Source organism: Anas acuta, chromosome 2 (assembly GCF_963932015.1).
Source record: "Anas acuta chromosome 2, bAnaAcu1.1, whole genome shotgun sequence".
Lineage (NCBI taxonomy): Eukaryota > Metazoa > Chordata > Aves > Anseriformes > Anatidae > Anas > Anas acuta.
The window spans coordinates 34,457,592-34,479,455 of NC_088980.1; the positions used below are offsets into that span (position 1 = coordinate 34,457,592).

General features: G+C 38.1%; 1 protein-coding gene across 10 annotated transcripts in view; it reads right to left on the bottom strand.

Annotated features, from left to right (window-relative positions):
* Nucleotides 1–21,864, bottom strand: part of OSBPL3 (oxysterol binding protein like 3) — a 91,206-nt gene that overhangs the window by 57,322 nt on the left and 12,020 nt on the right. For all 10 annotated transcript variants that reach the window (XM_068674220.1, XM_068674214.1, XM_068674215.1 and 7 more), the window contains one exon: nt 14,821–14,947. The gene's annotated coding sequence lies outside the window, so the exon portion shown is untranslated. The remainder of the gene's footprint in view (nt 1–14,820; nt 14,948–21,864) is intronic.

The following is a 21,864-nucleotide window of genomic DNA, read 5'->3' on the forward strand; positions in this document are numbered from 1 at the left end:
CAAGAAACTTGTTACTGCCCTTTCACTGGAGATAAGTATTCCCCTCCACCCAAAATTTTATAAGTAAAATCATAGGAAACTTCCTTAATCCACTTTAGCATCAAGTCAGTTGACACAGCAAATAGTTCACGTACTTTGTTCACCAAAATGCAGGCATGGCACTCTCCAGCTTATGTGCAGCAATGAAAAAAGTGGAAGCAGTGTTACTTTCAACTGATCCAGATCAAGCTAGAAGAGATACTATGTCCCTAATCTTACATTTAGATTCAAGTTCGAGCTACCGACTGCATATCTATTTGAATTTAATTAAAAAATGAAAGAAATTCCACGAGATTAAAAAAAGCTTCAATCCCATTCTCAAGCATTTTTAGAGGTTTAAAAGATTGGAGTTTTTAATTATGATGCCTCCGCAACATGAAAGAAATGAATAACTTACAAAGAATTTGATTTAAGCTTAGTGAAAGGGTGCTACAGCTTAACAATCCATATTTATTACTTCTAATGAGTACACTCATTTTTCACTTCAGTTCCAGTCACTAAACAGGATACAGAGACAGCAGACAACGTGCAGAGTTTCATAATGTGTGTGCAGTCTAGCATCTTGGTTGCTTCATAGCATTTTTGAGGTTGGTTGTACTTGAACTACAGCTGAACAGCCTAGATTTTAATTACAGGCTATAAAAGCAGCAATAAACAGACGTGTTTACAACCGATGCAGATTCCCCTTAAACTTCTTCGTAGTGGAAGAGTGCCACCACTATTGTTCTTCACCTCCTCTCTCTCTCTCTCTACTCTCTTCTCCCAGCCTCTCACCCTTTTTGTGTTTGTTGCTAATATGCTGGCAGCTGGTACCGTTTTTTCTAAAACCACCACTGCTTACAACACAAAAACAAATTAAACCTGCGGTTAATTATGAGTAGTGCAGCATAAGGTGCATCCTGGCATACTTAAGACATTGTCCACAATTTTTCATATAATGCACTTAATGAATTTCTGAAAAATGCGAATAAAGAAGCAATTTCTTCTTAATAGAAGGAGCTAAAAGGCTTTTTTATAATAAAATTGTTTTTGAAGTATTTTTTTTTTTCTTAAATAAAATGAAGCATCAGGAAACATACTATTGAAAGCTGATTTCTTAACAGATGGTAGTCATGCACACTTCATCCAGGCTGACCTACATATTTTATCCTTAACACTCATCTTTTACTAACTATGTTTTCTACAATTTTGTCAGCAAATAACACTTTCAGGATAAAAAGCCTAAGCAACTCATCCAAATAAGTTGTCTTTATATGACAAAATAGAGAATGCATAAAGGATGAAAACACTTTCACAAAACCTATGCTAGAAAATTGTACTTCTGAAATAAAGTTGTATTTTCTAAAGCTCTTGTGATTGAAAATATATGCAAAGTTTTCATCAAATCTTGACCACAACACTTGGACTTTGCAGGGCTTAAAGCATTTTCTTAACTCATATTTTCTTCTAGAAAAAAATAAATATCTATGCCATACTGACAGTCAACACTTAGAATTGAATTTCAGTATTTTATTTCATGTATTTCATTGTGAAAAGGTGAAAAAATAAATGTTTGTCAAAAATGAAGAGCTGGAGGAGGAACATGAAAAAAAATAGCATGAATGGCAACCTAAAGTGAAGAGAATTTAACACTTCCATATGAAATGTGTATGTGTATTTTTGGGAGCGTATCACAAATTTGTTCCCCAAAACTGTACTCACATTTTTTAATTTTTTTTTTTTTTTAAGAGCACATCAGAAACTGTCAAGAAATGTTCAAGTCATTTACTTGTGTTACTTCAAAATGACAACAATTTACATGGAACATAAAGATAAACCTTGGAATGACTGACAGCAGTTGAAAGGATTACTCTTGGAGAAGTTACGCAATCAGCATTTGCAGTTTTCCAGTCTTCTGTTCTGCGTTCCAAATTAAGAAAATAAGTCAACTGCCTGTTCTAGCTGCAAACAAACAAGGTGGCAGCAGGAGCCAGCAGTCCCACTGTTCCTATTCCAGACTGCCATTCTCAGACACGCTAAGTCGCCTGACTGCTCATGCTCATCGGTGTCTGGGGAAAAGAGCAAGGTATTTTAAACATGTCACTTTTTGTGCAATACAGAGACTGCTCCAAAAACATCCTTTTGGAAAGACTTGAAGGCTTTCCAGGAGTAGAATAAGGCAGCATCTATGAAAATTCTTTACAGTTGTAGTTTATGAGAAGCATTTTGCGGTTAGTAAAATAAAGATGTTGAGAAGAGCACCACACATATCTGATTGCCTAACAAAGCTCTGAAACCTTGCATATACGGACAGAGAACCAAAAGGACAGTTCCTACTCTGACTGAAGCACCAGTCCCCTGATGTCCCCCTTGGGAATGATCTTCCAGAGTAAGAAACTTGTGCTAATGTGGAGAATCACCAAATAGTTGCTGTTGAAACTATTCCTTCATCATTCCCAAAACGAGATGACAAAGACTGTTCTCTGTTGTAATTTTAAAATAGGAATTAGGCAGATGAATAGTGAAGGTGATCATTGCTTCAAGTTAGTAACCAAACTATAAAAGTGACAAAGCAAGCAGGATCTCCTGTAATGCTCCAGTATCATTTGCACCTCCTAGAGAGAAGATTTTAAAAATAGATCACTTGTGAAGCTGAATGGATATCATACTTTCAACAGGTGAAAAAAGTCGACACAGTACAGCACAACACAACATTCCTTGAGCACCTGGTGTTGTATTTCTCTCTTCATTTTGGTAACTGGAATTAAAATACTGTCAGAATAGCACGTCAGTTTACTTAGGAAGCTCACAGACCAAAATTCAAATAATTTACATTTCCATAAAGTACACAAAAAGTTATTGAATTACTCAAGTGAAAAAGATTCTGATCTCTCTTCCTTATGTTTCTCTCTGTTCAGCACCATCAGGTTTTGGAAGAAAGATTTTGAAAGTAGGACAAATGGTAGACATACACCAGGCTCTGAACAGCCTCCAGAAAAAGCTGACTTCATCTTCATGCTTCCCAAAGCCTCCACTGTGAAGTAGATTTCATTTAGACTGAAACAAATCAACATTAAATGTTCACACTTTGTGTTTTGCTTTCACCACAGATGATAGGACTTTGTATGGCTAGGAGTACTATCACCAGCCTACACAAAAATTTAGTATCATTCACAAATACTGGATGTTAATTTGCCTTTCCTGACTACAGTGTCCAGCAACTCATTTTAAAAAGCCCGTCATCTGTTCTTGCAGGTTGTTCACACAACTTCCTTATACAGGGCTTTGGAATAATTAGAGTTTCCAGTAAACATTGGAATGAATTGGGTTTGCTCCCTTCTGCAGAGAGATCTGGAATTAATTTTGCCTGGAGACTCCACAAACTGCTTGAAGCAGAGTTCATGTTTCTTGTTACTAGCTCGTACATTCACAGCTCCATCTCTCACCACCTTCCTCTTTGCCCAACTCCCCCCCTGCACATGGAATACTTTTCTAGAGCTAGGCCAGGACACAGCAAAAGTGTGAGGTAGTTAGAAGTTAAAAACAGCAGCTTAACAACCTTACACAGCACATTTAAGGAGCTTAAACTCACCAACAAGTGCAGGAGTTGTCAAGTTGGATGTTATACATTAAGCATGGGAAACTAAATACATGTGACAAATGCATTTCTTTCCATGTGAACGTAATGATTCTCAGCTAATGTATCTAAATTAAGTCACGCATCAGTTATGTCTGAACAGAGCAAAATTACAATTAACATTATGCACGTAATCAACCACTGTTTTTTTTTTTTTTTTTTCAATTAAGTATTCGGAACCAATTCCAGGAATGCTGCAGGCTTGATTTTTCTTCAGCTGAGCAAGCAGAGATCTATTTCTTGAGCAACACCCGCTCAGTCTTCATGTCCACATGTACAGAAACAAGATATTTCACAGGTGGCAATTTAAATAAACCACCTGAAAGTGAACAGCTCAAGTCAAGTTGCCAGTTTATCCAACACCATTAAACAGCTTTCCATTTGACCTTCCTGTAGCATACAGGATCAGGGCTTGTTCACCACTGATAATGGGGAAAAACAAAAATTAAAAAAAGTCAGCAGTGATAGTTTTCACAATCATTTCGGAGAACTCTGAGATACAAGCAAGTGCAGAAACATCACAACTTCTTTAGTGATAGCAATAAAATATTCTTTATAAAGGAAGGTAAATCTTCCTCACCCTGTACTAGCTGATATGTTGCTCTGTTTTGCACCTGCTAAATTAGCAAAAATCTTTCTACAGACACTGTCAGATCCCAATTAAAGCTACCTCATCTAACAAGAAGAACGAAGACCTGCTGTTTTCAGACTCCAGCTTCATGACAGGAACGTTATGGCTAATACTCACACTATGACAGTTGCAGCCTGATGCTGCAAGGCTGAAGGACAATTAAAGGTCACTGCCTGTTAGATTACACTAACACAACAGGGCATATCTGGATGTTGAGGCTGAAGCCAGGCCACTTACAGTCACCGCAGAGCCTGACCAGAGCTGGATATTTCCCTCAATATGCGCATTGCTCGTGCTTGCACAGCCGGCCGCGGTGCTCAGATCTGTCACTGCGCTCCTGTACCGAGAGACATCGGTGGGCCACATCCTTCCTCTCCGCTGAGTGCACCTTTCACAGCTTTATTCTACTTGTAAGGACTTTTCCAGAAACGCTATCTTCCATGCCAAAACCCACATTTCTTTTCGGTCATAAAAGCTGCTTTATTACCAATACCTATGCAAAGTATATCCCTATTTATATACAGGCTTTTTAAACACATGCGTATGTTTACAATAACAACAATAATAAAAAGATCTCCTCACAAATAAGGAGTTAAACAGCCCAAGTGGAAGAGAAACCTCACTCCCACTCAGCCTGGTATCCCGAAGACAGACGACGTTCACATTCCTTATCCAGGGACCCACTGCTAAGCAGGCCTCTGGCTTGTAGCCAGCAGCTCAACGATCTCACTTCAAAAATCTCCACAAGCATTCCTCACATTTTTTTCCTTCTAATCATGAATTAGCCAAGTGTAAAGGTGCCAGGAAGATAAAGCCTGAAATAGTCAAAACTGTCTAAACAGATGCACACTAAGGAACTTTAGCTCATAGTAATATTAGGTATAAATTACATATTTATATCCTCCTGCATTAGGAGTTCAGTGAAAAATCTGAGTCTACCACTAGACTATGAGAAGAAACTGATAAACATTAACATTGAATTGCATTTCAGTCTTAATAGGGATTTTGACTTTAAGTTTGCTTTAAAAAAAAAACAAACAAACATGTATTTAAAAAAGGCAGGACATGACTGACACTTTTAAGTGACATACACTTAAAATAACATTTTAGCCTGATTATGTTTTACAGAAGTCTAAAATCTGTTCATAACTTGAAAGCCTCTAATTCTGCTTTGAAATATATATGATGCAAAATACAATACATGATTTTAAGTGCAGAAATACAGATTTCTAAGACATTCTCATCACTTCCTTTCTTTCCTCATATCTCCCTCATGCCTCCATCCATTCTCCTCTACACGTTTCAGCCGGGATGCCCTCCACATTGTCCAGCACCACACAGAGAGAAAGGACTACCGTCGATGGGAGTGCTGCCTTCCTACCAGCATTGCCATTTCTCCTACAGTAAGCCTCATGTCAGTGAGGTCGCTTTGGTGCGCTGAGAATTTGAGAGACACTCAGGATTCAGGAATGCCATGTGGACTTTATTTTGACAAATGCTTCTGTCATATTGTTCAAAATTCTTCCATCTGAAATACAACTCCAGAGAGAAATCAAAACTTAAAAGAACACAGTCAATAGCAGTGAGAGTTTTGCAGGTGCTTCTGTGGGCAGGAAGAGCATGGCCTCAAGTTTAAAATAAGAGAAGTTTCTCAGTTTCTCATAACAAAAGCCTCGAAACAGTCATCTCACCTTTATCAAGTAAGATATAACTATACAGCTATGTCATTGTTTTTTTTTTTTTTTTTTTTTTTTTTTTTGAGGGGGGTGAGGGGGGGCGGCTTTTATTTCCATGCCCAAGTTTGTTACTGAAGTTATCAATCATTAATTGCTTTCTTTTCTTGATGCTGGGGGATTTTCTTTTTTTTGCATTTTCACTTTTTAATTTAAAATAAGCAAGCATTATTTTTCAAGCTGCTACATTAGGACATGGGAATTGTTGCCGAAAGAACTGATAAACACCACCCTTGAAAACAGATTTATTTATGCCAAATGTACACAGCAAAGTAAATCCCTACAGAATTATTATTTAGCTTCACGTGTGCCACCAAGCAAGTTATGCGCTTGTGAGACCAGTAAGCGCAGTTTTTATAAACCTGGAAAAACAAATAATTAAACAGCCTTTCTTACACCAGATCATATGTCATACCTTATCAGATGAAGATTATAGAAAGGGTCTGACCAAAAGGCAGATGCTTTGTAACTTTGCATGATAAGGACTGATGCACTTTCCTCCATAGCATCCACTACTGGCCAATGCCAGAGATGAACACAGAAAAACCCCAGAGCCCACCCTGTGCAGCAGTTCCTGCACTCTGGTCACCAGCACTGTGTTCATCGAGGAGTTTGCAAATACTGGGTAGACAGAAATCTCACAAAAATACAAGTGCCCATTGCAGGGGGGAGATGCTGAATCATGCCTCAACAGCTGTTGCTTAGCTATCACCAGCTCTTATTAGGGTTCTCTCTTCAATTTAAATTGAGGGCTATATGGCACTGAAAGTTAAACCCCACAAGCCATGGGTAAAATTTGTAAATATGAAGTATAAACTGCACTTTGGCCAAGTGGAACAAACATTTATCTACAGCAAAGCATGAATCATGGCCTTTAGGGAGAATAATTTTGCATTTAGGAGACCTGCAAAACACTTGCAATTTCTGGTCATGGGGTAACTGACTTTAAAAAACAGGTGAGTGAGTTCTTTCCCTCTTCATCACTCTCCCAGCAGGATTTGAATTTGTAAGGAAGAGCCCTCGTCTCAAAATCTGATACATTCAAATATAGGGAAAAGTATCCCATAGCCTACTTGAGGCCACGCTGCAGAAAGAAAAAAAAAATCAACTAGAGCAGTAAAACCCCAGGTATTATTACAGACAACCACAGTCATCCAGCACCACCCCTAGCCTCTGTCGCCTTGTCTTCAATATATCTCCCAATCACAATGGGTGAAATAAAAATAAATATGCATTTCGGCAAGGACTCATTTAAAAGAAAACCAAACAAAAAATTCATGACTACTTCAGACACAGATGTGAGTACTCCTATGGCTATACAGCAAAGATATAATATATACAACAAAATTCTTTAGGCTTAGCAGTCTGCTGTAGAAAAATACCTCTCTTTTATCTACATTTTCATTTATTTATGTTTGCTTAAACAGAATGACAAGTAAGCCAGTCTATTCATTAATACCGTTTCCAAACTCCAACACTACCAGATTATAAATCTGGAGTTTAACTAACCAGTGTCGATTTAGAAGTCTTCGATAGTCTTTAAAAGTCTTCTCCTTTGAAAATGCATGATTTGAAGCAAATTACTGTCTCATTGTTATTTAATCTGTGGCAGCCAGAGCTTTTGCATATTTTACAGCCTGTTGTCTCTTCCATTAAAAGAGCAGAAAGAAAGGAGGCAGGAGAGTGTGCATGCTCTGTTTCTCGGAAGACAGGTGGATGCTGTCACCCCTAGATGATGACAAAATATTAGAAACACCAGAGTTCTGGTTACCAGAGACAGGCTGGAAGATTAACAAAATTAATCTTGTCAAAATGTTTTTTAACCTTGACATTTTATTTCTGAAGTTATGATTACACTGCCTGGTGACAGTATACTAAGTTGAGAAAGCAAATTAAAGCAGCAAATGCTTAATAGAAAGGTTTCACAGGGACTCTAACCACGAGATTAGGATGAGCTGTTAACAACCCACATGGAATCAAAAGTGCTCCGGAAAGTTAACATGAACTTTTATATGACAGCATCTTCTTCAGGTAGCATATGCTGCCTAGTCTTAAGTGCTGGATATTGCTCACTGAAAAGGGGGAAGGCAAATGGAAGCTGAGAGAAGTGTTAATTCTTCACCTAATAAATTAATGAAATATCACCAAACTGTGCAAGGGGATGAGATCCGCAACTTCTACACTTCCAAAGGACAACCAGAAACAAAACGGTACAGTATCACCGTACATTTCTGGTTCACTAAAGTAGTGCTAGGCATATCGCACATTTTAAATTTAATTTTGAAAATTACTTTTTCAGTGCTCACCCAATTTCCATGCCAGTGCAACTTACCACAGGACATACACAGAATATTACCTTAGCCATCATTCCAAGAGTAAGAAACGTTTAAAGTTAAGGACTCTAATTAGACATACATACACATGCCCTCTTTATGCCAAGAGAGCAACAATACTGCTACAGTCTGCCCTGTTGCATCCCCACTTTGTTTGAACATGCTAAATTTAGTCATAAGTTTACTAGCTATGCAAATCATTACATGCATAGAAAATGTACAGATTTATACTACTCGCGTAACAAAACAAATCCACTGAACGTGGCAAGACACCAAAATATATTATAGGCAAAGCTAGAAGCTAATTTGCCTTGGGGTACCTTTTACCTTGTTGAGCATGTTTGTTGTTTAGATCATTTTGTCCAATGACAACAACAAGAAAATCATCAGGTAGGGAGCAGCACATCATTAGATGTTAAAAACTGCATTATCAAACAATTTCAACTCTTAGAGGCAGAGTTGCCTCTAACCTGGAGTTAAAACCGCATGCAAGAGGACAGTGCACTTTTGAAGTCCTTCTTATCCTTATGAGGATAAATTCTTTTATGTCCTTCAATCAAGCACACTAAGCTTTTTCACTGTAAACAGAGTCAGCGCTGCTGTCTCTTGACTATTACTGTAGTTGACAGCACCACTTTTTAGCAAATATGACATAAGAGCCCACAAGAACTAGAATTATTTCATTTTGTAGTGCTTGACAGCTTGCTAGCAGTTCAAAACACTTCTGGACTTACTGTACTACAGAAAGGCAGTTTTCTAGTGTCAACATTTTCATTAATCGTTTAGTATTACGCTTTTAAAGTAGAATAATAATTTAAATTCCTTTGTGTTTGTGTTTTTTTTTTTTTTCTGAAACAAGTCTGCTATATGAAATAAACTTGCTTGTACAACACTCAATCACACTTGTAGACAGTTGTCAAAGTGTTCAGATATAGTTAATACTGAGAGTAAAGAAAAAATAATCAAGGGGATAAACACATGCTTTAAAAAAAACTAGGGAAAAAAGGTACTTTAAGGTAAGGTATCATACAAAACTTACACTTAGATCAAGAACTTTTCTTCAAAAGTTCACCATCCTCCAAAAATACAGCAGCAGTGCCATTTCAGACTTAATGCTCTACATTCACTGGAAAAACAGGGTTTGCAGGCGAGCTCTTAAAAGTGATACTAATAGACCTTGGGCAGGGAATGGGAAGACTACCTTTCAGCTTTAAATCCTCTCCTGAATCTCAAACAGAAGACAGACTTCAAAGGAAAAGTGCAAAATAATATGATGATTCTAAGGGATTATTTACATATGTATTATACATGTGTGTATACACACACACACACAGAGTGTATGTCAGTGCATACCCCTCTGCCAGCCCCAAGCACTTGCCATCCAGTCTCCAGCTACCTCAGGAGAGAGAGAGACAGAGAGGACCCTTCCCATCAGGTCACTCCCCATCAAGTGAGATTTTCCCCACTCTAACCTCCCAAGTTGGCCCTCCTTTAATTCACCTCCCTCTCTGTACTTGTGCATCCCATGCAGCCGTTTGCTTAGGAACTGCCACAAGCATAGCCAGGTTGGGAGCTTGCTCTAGGCAGAAGTACCCAGGTCTCTTCTGGGAAATAAGGAGACACAAAAGTTAGCCGGACAAAAGGAACACCAGTGAAAGTCACAGTGAAACTGGCAGCCACGCTGAAAACCTCTAAAAGCTTTTTAAAGTCATTTTATATGGTATTACTCTGATGCGCTCTATTGTGTCTGCAAAGGTACCAGCCAGCATGTTTTACTCCCTACCAGATAAGATCTTCTCTGATTTTCTGCCAGAATCAGAATGTTCTTTCAACATAACTTCAGCCGACAGGAGAATTTATTTTCCTTCTCAAAGTTCTTGCTACAGTTTTACAACCAAAAAGCAAGCAGACATAGCAGACACTTTCCTTTAGAAGTGTGTGGCACATTGAGTCAGTAAGTTTGATGAACTCATTAAAAATATTGCAAATGTTATATCTCCATAAATACATTTATGTTTATTAATCACTGCTCATAATTATTCTTGGTGAGGTTTCGGCTTTTTTCATCCCTCATATATGAGTTCATACGATATATGACAAAAGAAGTCTACAACAGATTACATGCTTGGACCAATGTGATAAACAAAACAAGATTAAAGCACATTACCGCAGAAGTATGCTGGTTGTCAACTTTTCACCGTGAGCTTTAAATAAATAAATACATACATAAATGCTGTTAATATTTTACAGAATCTTTAAACCAATCTTTATTTCTCCTTGAGAAGTACCTACTTTAATAATCTCTTTTTTCTGTTTGGTGTGGGAAGCTTCTTCAGACTTAAGGAAAGAATGTGATTTTCATTTCTTCCTCAAATACCTACTGCTACAAAAACATGCCTTCTGAATTAAAGTGAGGGTATGACCTTTTCCCAAATGCAGATGGGAGTGTTAGGCATTTAAACTAGCAGTGAGGCAATGAGAAAGGGAGTGACTAGAAGCCAAAACTATACCTCACCCACTGCAACACATGCCAGGATCAAAGATTCAGTCCCATGTCCCATTACCATACTATGGAAGGAGTCCACCAAGAACAGCAACTCTCCCTCCCATGCAGTTTGTGTACAAAACCTTTGCTGCTGCACAACTGAAATGCAAGGTACCTTGGTCATATATAATGGTTGTTCTTCATAACTCAAAGGATGAATTTCTTCAAGTTCTTTCCTGAACTGTGACAAATCTTTTGCCTCCTGATGCATTATTATTTTTATTCTTAACTGGTAGATGAATAAGCAACTTGTCATGAGTTTACAAAAAACACATACAGGAAAAAGTTAGTGTCTCTCTAAAAATTAAAAAAAAAATATATATATATATAATCCTGATGGAAGCACATGTTCAAACATATCTCTGAGGCAGAGACAGATACCTATCAGAGAGAGAAGTTTCCATGGCTTCCACAAGCACAGAACTGATTTACATCAAAGGACTGACTTCATTGATGACCTCCAGATAAAAAGGGAATGTCTCTGCTCAGTGATAGTGTGATGAAAACATTTTCAGAGAAAATTGGTGAGAATACGGACTGTCCATATCACTTCCTGGGGAAAAAAAAAAAGTTGAACCTCACTTCGTAAAACCCTCCCAGTAGTGCCAATAAAAAAGTAATTTTTTCTTGATCTAAAAACACGAGGGAACCAACCTGATTTCCTTTGGAATGACAAGAATGGCAGCAGTTGCTACTTTTCTCTGCATAAAAACATACAGAATCACTACTTTGAGTAACAGGAGATAAGTTTCATGATTTTTCAAAGGTTACCTTTGCCTATGCTAATCACCTATTTCAAGCACTTCTGTTCACAGTCTGTCACAAGGTAGACTGTAGGAACTATTAGAAATATCTGCATCTCATGGCTGGGGCATGCTGCATCCCTACTGCAAGAGGCACATTCTGCATCCATGACACCACACGATCACAGAGCTCACAACTTCCTCCTAACGCTTCAAGCCCGACATCAGTCTAACACACGGTTGGCATTTACAAATGGCAACCTGCCCTAAAAGAAGCATTTAAGCTATTACTAGTTTACCATGCTGTATTAATGAAATTGGACTGTACATTTGATCCACCTGTTCGTAATTTTAAACATCTAATTTCTACTGAACAAATTCTAAAATTTACATTATTCTGGAATCACACTAAATTGACAGTCCAGTTGTTTCAAACTGCTCCCCCCTTTAATAAGGTATTATCTCTGTTTAAAATCAAAGTAACTATCATTAAAACAAAAACTACAAGCTATGCAGTTTTGAAATAAGGTCATCTTGCTCCTTCACTCTCCCTTGCATAGATGCCATACAGAATGCTCAGATATATAGCTCATTTTAGTCTCAAACAATACAAAGTTAATGTGTTTCAGTAGCAACTCCTGAGACAGAGTAACAAATGTATCTTTTCTTCCCTTCTGCACTTTTTCTTTGTTTCTTTCTTTCCCTCAAGAAACTTCTATCTATGCTACTATCAATTGAACAAGTTAATGACAGTATTCATAACTAAATCCACTAGAAGGAATTTGGCATTAATCTGAGACAAATAATTTGAACTTACAGGCGCCAACTTGTTCACAAAGAGCAGCTAAGGCTGTGCACATTGGTTATTTTTGCATTTAGAAGCACATGCACCCTAAGATTTGACCTCGTTTTCTTTCAAAGCAAGCAGCAAATGACATATTTTAGCACAGAATTCACAGTCCTGCATGAGTTTCTCATATAAGACAGTAAAGAGCAGACTGCTGAACTGCCACAGTTAATAACTTTTCTGTCAATATTGAACTTACAAAATAAATATTGTGAAAAGTATTTAATTTTACTATGTTAGTGCTCCAAGCGAGAGAAGAACCAAAATCAATGTACATGATATTTGTACTAAGAACTAAGCTTGGAACTTCAGGTTGGCAAAAGTGAGGAAACCTAAAAAAAGAGCAATGAATACACAGGAATTCCATGAAGTTTCTCAAATAAAATTTAAAAAGATTGCAAAATGAGGTTCACTTCCTTCACTATATTTTTTGTGTTCAAGTGAGCAGTAAAGAATCCTTCTAACATCTCAGTAACTTATGGAAACTGCTTCTGTAACAGACAAATTCATTTCAACTTTGTAAAATGAATTTAATTCACTTTAAGGTGAATTCACTTTGAGCACTACGTATTCTTTTTTTTTTTCCCCTTTGAAAGACGGGGCTTTTCAATGAAATTATACCAGGTATTAGAGTATATTAAGAAAGGGGATTACAAAGTATTAATGGATTCCAAGAACCTACCCAAACAGGATGGTACTACGTCAGCATGAAAACTAAAATATTATTGTTAAGAAAAGTAATAGCTCTTATGGCAGCCTTCTGCCACAGCAAAGAATTTCCTTTCTATAATCTTCCAAATTCTGTTAGTTTTGTATCCCTGTAAATCTACCACCCTTCCTTTAGCAACTATCAAAATTGCCTTTCAGAGAACATTCCTGCACTAGAAGTTAAAGATTAGGATAAGCAAAATGAAGGTTTCCTGCCCTGGCTTTGTCACAGTTTTCCTGCATGACTCCATAGAAAGCCATTAACATACCTGTTCTCCGTAACCCCTTCCAAAAATTCAACAGCCACATGCTGCACACCGTGGGCAGGGCTATATTAATTTCTGCCAAGTACACAAAACTTATGGGTTGTTAGACAACCACAAAACATTACTTTGCTACTTAAATAAAAGCATGCCAACACCATCAGCTAACTATTTCATAATAGCATTTGATAAACTCTCCTATATGCACAGGCAAAAAGATCCTAGAGCAACCTGGCACCTCCCAGAAGGAGCACATGGTAGCAACGTAGCAGCACCTACCAGAACAAATAAACCAGGTAGGAGTATTTTCCACTCCACTCACTCCTTGTTGGCTTCTAGCTTGTAGAAACTGGAAATGCACACGGCTGTTAATGTGATTAACAGCAGCCACATCTAGCAAAGAGTCAGCCCCTGTGCCTGCTACATACTTCAGTTTCCATGAGTCATCTCCAACTTTCCACTGCAACACAAGTCCTCCTGAGCAACATACAGTTAACAATACATTGCACATGTTCACAGCAGAAATGAAGACAGATTGACCCTGAAAGAATTCACCAAGCAATGTCACTACCCTAAAAGTGAAATTGTTAATCAGAAGTACTCAGTGCCTTCCGAATACATGCTATCAGAAGAAGGTGAAATGCCACAAGTGCTACGCCCAGCAATATGACTTCGAACAGATTTCTTTCCCAATCCTAAATCTCACAATTAGTGACCACACAGGCAAAAAAAAACACACCAACTAAGAACATGATTTTTTTGTTTTGTTTAAGTAACACTAGTAACATAATCTCCCATTGCCAAAGTCACAGCTTTGGCTGTTTCTATGGAGAGCATTTCATAAAAAGGTACAAACCACAAAGAAAATAACTGCACAACAGGTGGGAGAGTCTCTTCCTGACCTGGTAAGTTTCCAGTGAAAACCTCAAAGCATAAGATTAAAGAAAAGCCCAAAATCACAGAATGGTTTGGGTTGGAAACGGTACTTTTTTCCCACCACAGTCCTCTCTCAAAAGAGAGGCAGCTTTGAGATATTTTCAAGCTATTGCCCTTGTATCAGCAGAATATAAGGTTACATTGTCACAACCCATGGTTTACCTATCTCATTTCCTTCCTACATCCTTCAATTCTTCTTCTAGACATAGTTAAGCAGAATTTATCATCCAAAAAGGAGATGGAAATGCTGCCTCTATACCAGCAACGCTACAGTCATCTCCCCTTTTATATGCATGTGGTGATTCTTCATAGTAAGAAGCTTCTTTCACCATATCCCCTATAAGCTGAAATAGACTCTGCATCAATTTAACTTCTACTTCCCTATTCAAAGAGGACCATGCATCCAAAATATAAGGAGTGACTTACAGTGAATGGGCAGTCTCTCAGTGCTGACCGTGAAGAATCCAAATCTCCTCTCCCTTTTAGAGCAGTGGAAGTCTGAGCAATTCCATCAGGCAAAACCTGGCATGCTCACATGAGTCTGCTGCCGGATCTGAAAACAAACAAAAAATCAGGTGAAAAATAAAACTTATCCTTCCATACCTGGGAAACATAAGAGAGATACAAAATATGATCTACAAATATCTGGAAATTTTTGTTGCTGTCATTAATTAAAATCTTCTCATAAAATAAAGCATCTATGACTATATCTTCCTCTCCTGAGGGGTATATATGTATATACATATTAGAAGTTCAGGTTAGCAAAATTCTCCCATATAAAAAAGCAACTACATTTTAGGCTACTAACACAATAACACAGTGATACATTTTGTAACAGAAATCTTTCTTGCCCAAAAGATCCAGGATTCTGCACAACAGGTGTAACTCTACTTACAGGGTAGGGAAACCTCTCACACATCTTGTCAACATAAAAAAGAAGGAAGAGTTCTGCAGGGGAAGAGGTACCAGGGGGTACTACTGTCTTTGACAAACTCTTATCATTATTCAGCTGTTGCTTTATAGCCACCAACATGCAGTTTTAACATTTATTCAAACACATTTTTTTTCTAAAGACTATCCAACTTTGCAGTTTTAGCAGCCTGTACAATATTTCTGGACAATCAGAACACCACCAATTTGAGCTAAAAAGGATTGATATTTTCACTTATTTCTATACTTGTAGACTGTATGATTCTATGATTATTAAATCTCAATTTCTGTTGAACCAAGCCAGTTCCTATATCTATGATAATCTTCCCAGAACTCTACAGTCAGCACAAGGCAAACCAGTATCTGGGTACCAGAAATCATTTGCTGTTTATAAAAGCTGGCCCATCATTAAGCTTCTCCCAGTGCTCTGAGGCTTTCCTGATCTTTCTTCAGGATCAACATGAAAGAAGAGAATTCATCAAATTATAGGTACACTTGATTCAAAACTTATCTGCTATGTAGATTTGAAAAAATATAAATATATATATATAGTTTTAGCTGTTATAACTTTTTTTCTTAGTCATTATTTCTACATGCTGTGAATAAACTACCATACAGCTTCTTTTCAGTAGCGCAACTACATTACCTTACATTTGTTTAGTTATTGGCATTACTGCCCTTATTAAGTGTTATTCTTAAAATGTTGGCATGTTTCCCAGGGAATAAAAAAAAATAAAAATAAAAATACTTTCCCTGTTTTCAACCTGCTGAGTTTTGAGTAATACTTTTGCCTTCTCTTACCAATTGTCTGTATTTAATAACTCCTAATTTCATGTTTATACTTAATTCCTTGTTTCTTCTATTTGTTACATTCCTGAAAATGCCACCGCCCCCAGCTGGTTTGGGATCTAAACATCTGTGATCTAATTTTAGGATTTGATCTTTTAACATATGAGCTTCTGTATTTTTATACTAATCAAGATGTTAAAGTTGCAAATAAAAAGCCTTGATGTGTTAACTTTAGATTAAAATAAAATATCAGAGTTCTTTCATTTGTTCTGCCTTTTAAGTTTAGGGACCTAAAATAGGTACTAATGCAACAGCCCATTGACATTTTTAGCCTGTAGGAGCCTGTAGTGGGCAGAGGCAGCTGAAATAATAACATATTTGAATGATGAACCAGCTTTACAATTTTATTAGTCAGACTTTTCCAAATCTATGGCTGGCATTTTTCCCAGTATCTCAAAAATTAAGCTGTTCTACATTTAAAACTTCCAACTAATCACGCATTAAAAACTTCTCGTGGTTAAGGCAACAGAATAACCTTATGATAAGCTTCTAATATTAAATAAATAAAAACAACAACAAAAAAAAACAAGCAAATATCTAACTTTGAAAAATAGTGCTTTTAATTCTTTGTGTTGTTTGTATGAAGAAAGTAACAGAGAGAGGGGAAAAAAGTAATCCGATATTGGTTAGTTTGAGAAAGCTACATTATTTATCAAGAATATATGACGTATCACACTCAAATAGCAAGTACCCTATAGGAACGTGACACTTTAGTTGCCCCATAGGACCAATGGATGTTCTTCCAATCTTTCCATATTTTTGCTATGTAATAAAACCTCCTCCCCCAGAAAGAATTTTTTCCTGCAACTTGCTAGTCCTAAAAGAGTATCTTGTAGGGAGCATGCACCCATGTTCCCTACTGCTCCCCAGCCTCTCTGTGCTACAGTGATCTAATAAAATAACAGGCAGAGGGATGCACTGGCAGACCCTGGGACATGACCAGCATAGGCACAGTTCCAGGGTTTTGGTGGTAAGGCTATTCTCACTTTAATAAAAGAACAAAAACCAGAAAACAAAAAACAAAACAAAACAACAACAACAACACAGAACAAAGCCCTCATGAGAAATTAAAAGCACAAGCAATTCAGACTTTTTTTCCTTTATTTATTTATATATATATATTCTGCTTTTCCCCTAAAAAAATATACCACAAAATAAATCTCTCTGCTCTCAGGAAATACGGATCAGATTCTAAATCTGAAAGACAAAAACAGGAGCTATATAGATAACAGTATGATCAAAGAGCTAAACACAGCTCATAAATGTTTGTTCTTTTCACAACTTACCTATAAAATAGGCCAACAGGTAGAAATCTATTTTTTACAAAAAAAAAAATCTTTCTGAATATTCTGCAAGGCAGGTAAACACACTCCTAAAATAATCTGGGAAATCCTGACCAGATTAACTGCAACACTTGACAGCCTGTTGATTGATCTACAGTTTTCTTTTTTTTTTTTTTTTTTGTACTTCTGAAAGAAAATATAAGCTGTATTTGTGCAGACACAGGAAAACTACAGGAAAACTGTAGGAAAACTACAGTGTGATATAGTGGAATAGAACAACAAATGGAACAACAAACTTCACTCTCAGTGGGTGACTACAGCTCATGTGAGCATCATAGAGGGCTGCTCACTTAAAGCAGAACAGAGGAAATTAATTATCTGTTACCCAAGGAAAAAAAATAAAAAAGCAATACTTGACCTTTTCACAACTCCACAGTTCATTAAGCTGTTTTGCACTGTACCAGTCCTAAAGAAGAGACATATTTCTAAGTGGTTCTGGAAGAGCTGCAACAAGCTAAGAGCTGATCTGGCAACAAGATGTGGATGGGTACAAGTCTGCAGCAGGCAGAACCAGGCCCTTCAGGAGTAACCCAGCAATTCCCTCCCTTCTCCAAGCTCACCATGTTTCTGCTGCAACTCCTAGCAAAACCAGTAGCAACACGACCAGAGAGTGGAATGAGATTGGGAAATTAGTCCAGCTCATAACTCAAGCAGGAAAAAAGCCAGACTTTTAGCCGCACTGTTAGCTGAACCAGTTCGCTGTGCGAATGTTTGTGCCAAAATTTAGGCAATAAAAAGAACAAACCAAGCAGCTGCAGACAGGACCCATAGAGCACAACTACCCCTTTTTTGGAAGCAGTGCAGAATTATGTTGATTTGCACTGAATTGGAGCTAGGAACAAAGCACCAGTAAGAAAGCAAGCATCTTGCCAGGGTTGTTCTGCAATAGACATGCCTTCTAAAATTCAGTTTGATGCATGCGAGCAAAAGCTGTCAGTAATGCCAAGCCTGACTGAAACCAAACATTAAAATCTTACAGTTTGCATGATGGATAAGCTAGTTACAAATGTCATCGTGTAGTGCTAGCTTTAATTGCTCTCAGCTAAATATAACTTTCAGAATCTAATAGCTCCCTGCAGCTTTTCTGTCTTTCAAGAAGAGAAAAAATTTCCAGTTCGAAAAAGCAGATAGCCACACAGTCACATATCGCAACTAAGAAACAGGAAGCAAACCTTAACGATGATTAAGTTTTTAAGAGTTTCAAACATCTGTACAGAATGACTGGTTTCAACAGGCTGCCGTTCGTTTTGCTCTTCCAGCGTCCTGCTTCCATTTACGTACCGTACCTGCTCCTTTTCAGACTCTTTTGTTTCTTTGCTGTATTAGTAGACTGTGCCGAGTCTTGCTTGCCCAATATTTCCAGCTAAAATCTTGCCTTCACCAGCAAGCTTCCCTGGCACCCCCTTGCTTCTTCATGTACTGCCAAGGTGAGCACCCCAAGGGAGGAAGAGGAGGGTGAATCTCCTGCACATGCACGCAGCCTGACCCTTACCTGTATTGCTGCTGTATTGGCATGACACACACGAGGGAGTCCAAAATCTGCTATAGCTGCAGATTGCACCACCCCGATACAGGCGTGGAACAAGTTCTCTTTTGCCTTCTTGCACTAAATAAGGACTTTGAAAAACATAACTGCAAAAGTTTTATGTAGCAGGCTTTACCTTCCCTCTGAGCTGATAAAGGCTTTCATGCTGAAAATTTGGCTGACACCTAGAAATATGTTCTGCAGATTCAGCATTTTTGTTAACCTCCATTTTACAGGTCATTATGCAATTGAAGTTCCCCCCACTGTTCTTCAAATTCAAGAAGCAGGGAGCCACCGCTGCAGTGGCAATCTTTCCACTGACCGTACACCCCTCCCATCACCTGCTTGCACCCCCTTCCCTTCACCTTTTCTCTCTAGTTTTACCCAACCTCTGCTCTTTTTACTGAGCTGAAGTCTTCTTTAAAAATAAATAAATAAATAAATAAATTTGTTTTTAAGATCTCCGGTCGTCTTCATCCCTTGTCTGTGGTGAGTGGGGACAAAAATAGTATTGCTACGTATAGAAAGAAAAAAAAAAAGTATTCATCAGACCACACGAATTACTGAGCGCAGCATTAGAGCTGAAAAGATGGTCTAGCTAAAACCCCAGCTTTGCCTGAGTTACCGAGCTGTGCACATGCTGTAGGAGCACCGGCTGGAGGGCTGCCAGGAAATACCTACGACACCAAACAAGTCCAAAGCTAGCATCCCACAAGTTTTCCTGCCTACTATTTCTGAGCGGAGGACCAGGCTGGATAAAACAGGCTAAAGGAACCACGCCTGTTTGGTGCTGGTTGAGAGAAATTTGAAGGCGAGCCTCCTCCTGAAGAGGAGGCTCTGCACCAGAACATCCCTGCTCTGCTGCCAGCCAAGCTGACACAGAGCAGGAGAAGGGAAGAACAACTCCCTGCTGTCAAGGCAGGCGAGGACAGATTTCGTTTCTCCATTTCTAAATTGCAGTGTAAATTGCAGTGCCACCACTCATTGCCGTTGAAATTTTTCTTTCCGAAGTAACAGACTAAAATGTGGGTAAATAATGTCAAAAATAGGAACGAATGCTCTAGAGGCTTTGTGTAACAGACCTTCTGTCACTCTTACAGAAGGCATTTTTGTTTTAAAACCCTGCCAATCACAACAGCCTATGCTCTATGCTAACTGGTGTGACCCAGAAGTTCTCAGCACACGAGGCTGGGGCACCAAGCAACATCCCACCCTCTCCCTGCATTTAAATCCATTGCATCAGGTGCAGCGAGAAGAGAAAAACCACACACTGCCTTTTAAGAAAGGTTGAGGGGCAAAAATGCACAAGGGAAAGAATTGGAAGCACGGGGGACATCAGCCAAAGCAAACACAGGATTAGTCTGGGAAAGGAAACATGCAACCGTGATAACCTGATGTGACTGTCCAGTAAATCTGGATCTGAAGATTAGCAGGAGAGAAAAGATGCTAGAAAAAGGTGATTTGTTTTCTTGCTACTGGTAATACTGGAGAGATTTTACTCTCCTCTCCAAAATTAGAATGCTTACGTAAGTACAACCCCTTTTTCTTTTCCTCTTAGCCTCACACGCACACAAAAATCCACAAAAAAAAGCGCACCTTCAGCCTCAGGTCAGGACAGTTGAAGCCTAAATATTTACAAAATTTCCATGGAAAAAAGTAATTAATTAAAAACCAATTATGTTAAAACAACAGGATCCATGAGAATAAATTTCTTCCATCCTCCAGAACCCATAATCTACTCAAAGAACATTTATTCAAAGACTTTTTCCTGGGGGAGGAGGCGACCAGAGAAGGATGTGTCCAACTACATCTCTACACATTCCAGAATTTATTTATTTACCAGATTATTTTCTTTTCTCTGCACTTGGCGACCTGCAAGATTGCCTCATTCATTGCCTCATTCAGCTGTAACAATAGCTGCTGAAAAATGCTGGCAACAGCTCCTACTATGTATGTAGCATTATGAGGAAAGAAATAAATATACATACACACACTCGCTTAAATGTGACTGATAGCATATAGAATATGCTTTCTCCCATAGATATATCTATATATAATCTGTCTATAGATAGATAACGCACTTCAGTGTGACTTTAGGTAGACAGATGGATATATATCTTATTCCATTTAAGTGAATGCTTCCACTGCCAGATCAAGTAATTCACACATGCAAGCCTTTCTCCCTCCTCCCTGCACTTTAGGTGTTCCCCTGCTGATTTGAAGCTTATTTTTCCTGGGTGTTCAAGGTTTCTTAAATTATACTTAGAGAACAGAACAGTGAAGAACAACAACAACAACAAAAACACACGAGGATTATTTGTGTAGTGAGACTTTAAACAATTGATCCAGCTATATCTCAAGGGATTTAATAAAGACACAGAATAAATAACAAAGAGAGAAAGCTGGGTGAAACACCAGAGTATTCAGAGCTACTTATGGAAAAAGGACTTTCCTGCTGATGGACTCTGTTCATGAGACAAGGACACTGACCCTCTGGGACAGGTGACATACCCAAGAAGGGATTTAGAGATGAGAGTGAGAGTTGTTGCGTGGGTGCCCAGTCTTGACATCTGACTTTACATTTCATGTGGTAGTGTATCAGTGGATTCATTCAAAATAGTAAGTAAAATAAAAGGATAAAAATGAATAGAAAAAGCCTGTTCTACAAAACTGAGTAACTTGAAGCAGTTATTAAATATAAGGCTAAATATAACAGGGACAACAGAGGTTTGGTGGCTAAAGCACGTATGTACTTTATGTAAAGCCTATGCTATTCAGAGAAGTCAGAAGTAGATGTTGGGGTGGTGCATATCTACACAACTT